Source organism: Microtus ochrogaster, chromosome 7, assembly GCF_000317375.1.
Source record: "Microtus ochrogaster isolate Prairie Vole_2 chromosome 7, MicOch1.0, whole genome shotgun sequence".
Lineage (NCBI taxonomy): Eukaryota > Metazoa > Chordata > Mammalia > Rodentia > Cricetidae > Microtus > Microtus ochrogaster.
This window is the reverse complement of record NC_022014.1, coordinates 71,267,660-71,273,739: the sequence shown is the minus strand read 5'-3', so window position 1 is coordinate 71,273,739 and position 6,080 is coordinate 71,267,660.

Sequence of the window (6,080 nt, the reverse complement as noted above, 5' to 3'; positions counted from 1 at the left end):
TCCACATGCATGCCATAGCATACAAATATTTACTATGGCATGTTCCCTTACATATATATATACACACACACATTAATATAATAAAAAAAAGTTTAATTCTCTGCTGATTGTTGAGGCTCTTTACCCAGATGCCTTCAGGGCACTGTCTGATGTTCTGAACCCTGAACTACTTCTACCTACATCTCTGGCCTTGCACTCTCATTTTAGGCTACAGTTTGTCTGGTTCCTTCCCCCAAGCTGCTGCCAAAACTGTCCACTCCTAAGGGCGGAGGTTTTCTTTTGCTTTTTTTTCTCTCCTGTAAATCTGAGACCAAGCAGCATTCCTGGCACATAGCAGGTATTTGGGTAAATGTGTGTGGGCTGAATGTATAAACGAAGGAGTGAAATAAACATTCCTTTCAAGAATGTGACTCCTGGTCTTTGGGGCACAGAAGCTTCCATTAGCTTCCTCTTCCTGCATCCATTGTTTAGCCAGGAGCTGGTTCTGAGGACAGGGACACTCTTCCAAAAGGCTCCTTGACTCAGGCCCTTTGCTGGGAGCCAAGCTTCCCTTAAAAGGCCACCTTATCGGAAAGTGCCCATGATGGCATTTATGAGACCTATTTTTATCTGTGCTGGAAAGCCTCAAAGTTAATTCCCAAGCCAAAGACATTAAACTCAGGAACGTGGATAAGCAAGGAAGCATCTTGGAGATGCCTTTGAGTCACGGCTTTGTTTCCTGCAGAAGAGCTTCAGATCCTCCCCATCGCCAGCCCTTGTTTTTAAGGACAGCCTGACTCTAAAAGGCCTTTGATCTTACTTTCGTTAAAACTAGATCCTGTGGCCCCTAATGACCTGGGCTGCGGTGTCATCTTCCCCGAGATTCTTTCTGCTCTGCTGGAGCTCTTGGGGCCGAACACAGCAGCTTGCCTAATAGCTCCAGTTTATTCCAACTGCTTTCCCAGCCCCACCCGCAAATGGAAATTAATCACTAGATGTTAGAAGAACGCAGGATGGCTAGAGGGAAGGGCTCCCACCCAGCCTGGCCAAAGGGATAATTGGACAGAAGCTGCAGAAGCAAGGAGAGGAACCCAGCAGGATTGTCATGCAGGCAAGGGCCTGTGCCAAGGAAAGGATTCAGTGTGGCCACTGCAGAGCTGGGGGAGGATTGCACTGGGGGTGTAAGGAAGAGGGCTATCAGGGAAGGGGGTTGGCAGGGAGCACCAGGGAAGGAGGGGAAGAAGGGGCAGCGGAGATGAAAGGGGTTGGAGGAAAGGAGAGAGAGGGTGCAGGCGTCCAGGTGGGGTGGAGTGGGAGAAAGTAGGTCAGGGTCAGATGGTAGCCCCAGAGAGATGGTCAGACCTATCCTGAGCTGTGGCTAGAAATCTAGATGTGTGCATTAGAAATGAAAACTGGACCAAGCACGGTGGTGCATGCTTGTAATCTTAGCATTTGGGGGGCTGAAGCAGGAGAATCAGGAGAACCAGGAGTTTCAGATCAGATTGAACTATATAGTAAGACTCCGTCTTTTGTCTAAAAAGAAGAGGGGGAAGGAGAGAGAGAAGGAGGGAGAGAGTGAGACAGACTGTGAATGTAGTTTAATCAGCAGAACATTGTCACACACACAAAGTCCCGGGTTTAACCCTCAGCACCCAAGATATCAGGCAGAGTAGCACACACCGGCAATTACAGTATTCAGGAGGTAAAGACAGGAGGATCATAAGTTCAAGGTCATCCTTAGATGCATAATGATATTGAGGCTAGCCTGAACTATGTGAGACTCTGTCTCCAAAACGAAAAGAGAGAGAAGAGGGAGAAAAGCAAAGAGGAGGGAGGAAGTGAGGGAGGGAAATGGAGGGGGAAGAAGATGGAGAGACAGAGAGAAACACTAACAAAAATCTGGGCAATGTAACAATGAATGCTCTTACTCCAGATTCAAGACCTGGACTTTACAGAGGAGTGTCATGGTACATCCCTATAATCTTGCCACTTGAGAGGCTGATTATACAGGAGGATTACAAGTTTGAGTCCAGATTGGGTTACATAGCAAGATAATACATCCGATAAATAAACCTGGTTAAAAGCACTTACAGCTCTTGCAGAGGACCCAGGTTTGGTTTCCAGCACCCACATGGTGGCTCACAACCAACTATAACTCCAGTGTCAGGAGCTCCAATGTTTCTTCTGACCTCCTCAGTCACTGCATGCACATGGTAACACATACACACACTGAGGCACACACACATACACATTAAATAAATAAATAAATAAATAAATAAATAAATAAATAAATAAATAAAGGCAGGGAGATGATTCAGTAGCTAAAGTGCTGGCCTTGCAAACATAAGGACCTGAGTTTGAGCCCCAATGCCCACATTAAAAAACAAAACAGGGCTGGAGAGATGGCTTAGTGGTTAAGAGCATTGCCTGCTCTTCCAAAGGTCCTGAGTTCAATTCCCAGCAACCACATGGTGGCTCACAACCATCTGTAAAGAGGTCTGGTGCCCTCTTCTGGCCTTCAGGCATATATGCAGACAGAATATTGTATACATAATAAATAAATAAATATTTAAAAAAAAAAACAGGCCTGATGGTATGCGTTCATAATCTCTCTACTGGGGAGGCAGGCACAGGCAGGTCCCTCAGGCTTGTGGGCCAACCAGCCTACTTGGTGAGTTATTGGTGAATGAGATACCCTGTCTCCAAGAAAAAAAAATGTGTATGGAGCCTGGGAATGAGACCCAAGGGGTTGTCCTCAGGCTTGCTCACACACATACACACACACACACACAGACACACACACACACACACACACACAAATAAATAAACCAGATCCTGCTTTTATCGCCATCCCCAATGGGATAGTGAAATTAGGAAAGATATACTATACTGTCTTAAAGAATGGGAAGCTGGACCTCTTTGATCCTTTCTCCCAGCAAAACCCTCCCTGGTTTAGGATCTTTGTCTCATTTCCCTTTTCTCCTCCCCTTTTCTCAGCCCCTTCCCTGGTACCTTGGGTACACTTGGGAGGACCACAGCTCCCTGGGTACCTCTGCCTTATTGGCCACTCTGGAACAAGGATCAAACAAGAGCTTGGAGCTGGGCAGTCCAGAGTGGCCCCCTCACTCACCAAGGGATTGCTTCCTGGGAAAGTCTTGCTCCAGGGATTCCCTCTCGCCATGCCCTGGGTGACAGAGTCAGGCTTGGGGGGGAGTGGGGTGGTTTATACTTTTTAAAGCTGTTCTCATCAGAGAGGACAGCATGGGGCAGATGCTTCTACACCAGCCTAGAGAGTGACTCGGATCTACTCCAGCTGCCCCAGTCCTCTCTGCTCTGCCCTGTTCAGAAAGACTCCAGAGGCATTTCAGGGCCGAGATGGAAGCTCTGCTTCTTGAAGGATCTGGTTACTTGGAAGATGAAATATACTTTGGAAGCCTCAGATAGCTAGTTTTCAAAGACTTGCCCTTATTCACTGGGGCAGGGAGAATGCATATGGGTTGATCTGTGTGGGCAGGAGGCAAAGTCCTCTCTAGATGAAAAGCACAGCACAGCCTTCCAGAAAAGCAGCCGATTATGGCAGGGTCAAGCAACTGCTCTGCTTCTGGGGGCCACGACGAGGAGTGTGAGCCACCCCCGTCTTTTCTCTCCCGGGCAAGTTTTGATCACTCATACGTCTGCTCCCCCAGCGCAGGGGAAGGGATCATCCTGATGATCTCATTTTGGACAAGTGAGAAGCGAAAGCTTTTTAACTCTGACCCACTCGACTGCTTGCTATGCAGTGGGCACTCTGGTGTGTAGGCAGTGGGTGGCAGCAGCTGCCAGACACCTTCCCCCGAGGATGCATCAGTTGGTACCAAAAGCCTACATCAACTCTTTCTCATCTCCGTGCCAGCGGCTGCAGGTCCTGGAAGAAAGCCAGGAAGTCCACCGTGAGCCCTGCCTTCTTCCCTGGCCCCCATCCTCCAAGAACAAGAAGGGCTGGCTGGAGAGCCCGTTGAGAATGGAACCGAGGGTTCTTAGACACGTTTCCAGCTGTCACACCTGCTAACGTGAGGACTCACATGCGCGTGCACACATGCACACTCAGCAATAACTTCAGTGTCAGGCTTTTGTGCTCCATCTGCCCCATGCCCAAAGCAATGGCAGGAAGAACTTCTGTCAGCAAACTGTCTCTCCTTGTCTCCTGCCTTCCTCCCTCCCTTCCTCTCTTTCACCAGCATTTGTTGAATGCCTACAGTGAGCTTGTCAGTCTTGGGGTTAAGGCCCTTAGAAGCACTACTCTGATAATACGCTCTGATATTAGTGCTGTAGCAAAGGGGGTGGCCGCTTGGTGAGCCTAGGGCAGACCTGACAGGAAGGCCTGTTTATTTTAAGCCAGCCAGGAATGATACAAACAAAACCCTGGGAAAGCGAGGTCTTGAAAAAGGGAGCATTTCCAATCTCTTCTCCTCTCCCGCCCCTTCCATCCCCTGTCTTTTCTTTCCTTCTTTGAAGCTGAGAGGGTCTCACATAGTCTAGGTTGATCTCGAGTTTACTGTGTAGCTGAGAATGACCTTGAATTTCTGGTCTCCAGGCCTCTACCTTTCAAGGGTTGGGATTCCTGGCACGCACCACCACGTCTGGTTTGCGAAGGGCTGGGGATTGAAGCCAGGATGTGGTGCACGCTAGGTGAGCAGTTTACTGACTAAACTATGTCCCCGGCCCTCCGTCTTCTCTTACCACCACAAATGTCATTGATTGGGAGAAGATGAAGATTCACTGCACCCTGTAGGTGGATTTGCATTCCAGTCCATCCTAACCCCTCATGCTCCTCCCTTCCCTACTGACTTAGATTGGTTACTTCTTGTATGTGTGTTCACTGCAATGACTGGACAGGTGTCGGGATTTTGGGCCCTTAACATCAGAGGATCTGAGATGGAACAGTTAACTCTATTCGAGGAAGACAAACCATAACCCTTGAACTAAGTCCAAGCGCTTGGTTATGTGTTTACTTGTATCACGGTCCTCCAATGGGAATCATAGGGGAAGGGTTCCAGGCAGCCTTCTGCTCCACAGTCTCTCTGGCACACAGCACGTTGTCACGGTCTGTCTCAGCGCATACCAATGCAATGTGTTGAATGAACAGAGTGGCTAAAAGTACCAAATGGAAAAGGGGATTCCAAGCGTAGGGAACTCTGGGCACAAAGGCACGACAGTAAATACCATACAAGGGAAGCTGCAACTGGTTCCCGGTGAATGGGAGCGCTGGGAGTGTGAGGTGAGTGGGATGGAGCAGGCTGGAAGTAGCAGGAGTTGATGGAGGGAAAATAGACACCAGTGGGCTCCCGAAGGGCTTTTTATGCTGCCTTGAGAAGGTAACTGGGGAACCTTGGAAGTGATTTCAGAGCGAAGTGACAGGATCAGGTTCTTGATTCACAGAAATAGCTCTGGCAGGGTGTTAGGGTGAGAAGTGAGCTCCAGGGGGAGGACAGAAGCAGCAAATAGAACCTTCAGTTCTGTGTCCCCCACCTTTCTCTTCCTGAAGCCCCCAGCTTCAGGAAGAAGCTGGAGAATCTATTCTAGGAGAGTGGTGCCCCCTGCTGATAATGTCTGGTACTGCACTTCCTTGGGCCACGGGGGAAATAAAAAATTTGGCCCTGAAAGAAAAGTACCTGGAAGCCTTGAGCACAGAACTGCGACTTGAATGAAAATGAGAGCGCCTCCTTAGGAAGAGAGGGGCCCATGAGGACATTTTGGATAATGACTAATGCCAGATAAAATATAGAATGCTGGCTAAATTTGAATACAGAGACATATACCAAAAATGTGTTGTTTATCTGAAACTCAAAGTGAGATAAGCAGCTTGTACTTTTGTTCATTAAACCTGGCAGCCCCGGAGAGTATCTGGAGGGTCCAGGAGGAAACTGGAAATTCAACTGGATGGACTGCTGTTGTTGGTGTACAATGCCCTCTGCCCCTTCGCCTCATCCATAAGGCCACTGAAAGCAAGTACCTTATTTTGCAGGATGCCAAGTTGCACCGTTCTGTTTTGGAAATCACTGTGTGTGTGTGTGTGTGTGTGTGTGTGTGTGTGTGTGTGTGTGTGTGTGAGAGAGAGAGAG